The sequence below is a fragment of the Brassica oleracea genome, chromosome C2, assembly GCF_000695525.1.
Source record: "Brassica oleracea var. oleracea cultivar TO1000 chromosome C2, BOL, whole genome shotgun sequence".
NCBI lineage: Eukaryota > Viridiplantae > Streptophyta > Magnoliopsida > Brassicales > Brassicaceae > Brassica > Brassica oleracea.
In genome coordinates this window covers 28,315,928-28,316,762 of record NC_027749.1, presented here as the reverse complement: position 1 = coordinate 28,316,762, position 835 = coordinate 28,315,928, and positions in this window count along the sequence as shown.

Below are 835 nucleotides of genomic sequence, written 5' to 3'. Positions count from 1 at the left end.
GATGATGAATTAATTATAAAAGCATTACAGAATTAGATAAGAAACATAAAATAAAATATACCTTAAACATTGAAAACTATATTCGTTTATAATAAGGCGGCACTTTTTTCCAAGAGTACCATGGTCCTTTAAAACAACTTTGAATGATCTTTCTGATTGCAGTTGACACTTCAGTGTTGTGTTTAAACCTGTTCCATTGAAATAAAATTAGTAATGAATTATAAGTCTGAGACAAATGGTAATTGGACAGTACCACTTAGATCCATTCTTTCGAGAATGATGGAGCATGGGCAAAGATGTACGAACTACATATGAATCTTCCGTATGTACACTTGGTTCGGAATTTGCAACAGGTGTAGGCGAGAGAGCAGGGGAAAGGGGTTCTTGTGAACCACTACCAAATCGATGATTTGATGATCTCCCATAGGAGCGCCCACCTATTATTAGTGAAGCCATCTAGGAAAACAATTGATCAAATAAGATATAATGTAATCATGAATATAAGTTACTCAGAGTTAGCAAGGACCAGAGGCTACTTGTTTTCCCATATAGATCAGACCCGGACAGATGGAGATGCTCTCAGGAGAATCGGCTCGTCTGTTCTCCACTTGATCTAGCTTAGATGGATATACGACAAAAAAAATAAAAATAAATAAAGGTTACTCAGCGTTAAAATAAAGCTAAGACCATAATATGTGAGTTTCACTACAAAAGCGTGGTGATGGATATGAACAATTACGTTTAGGTTAGCAAAATCATGAATCAAAATTTTGATACAGTGTAGCAATTCAACTCTAAATCCAGAACAAGTAGAAAGAAATTACCTTTTTAACTG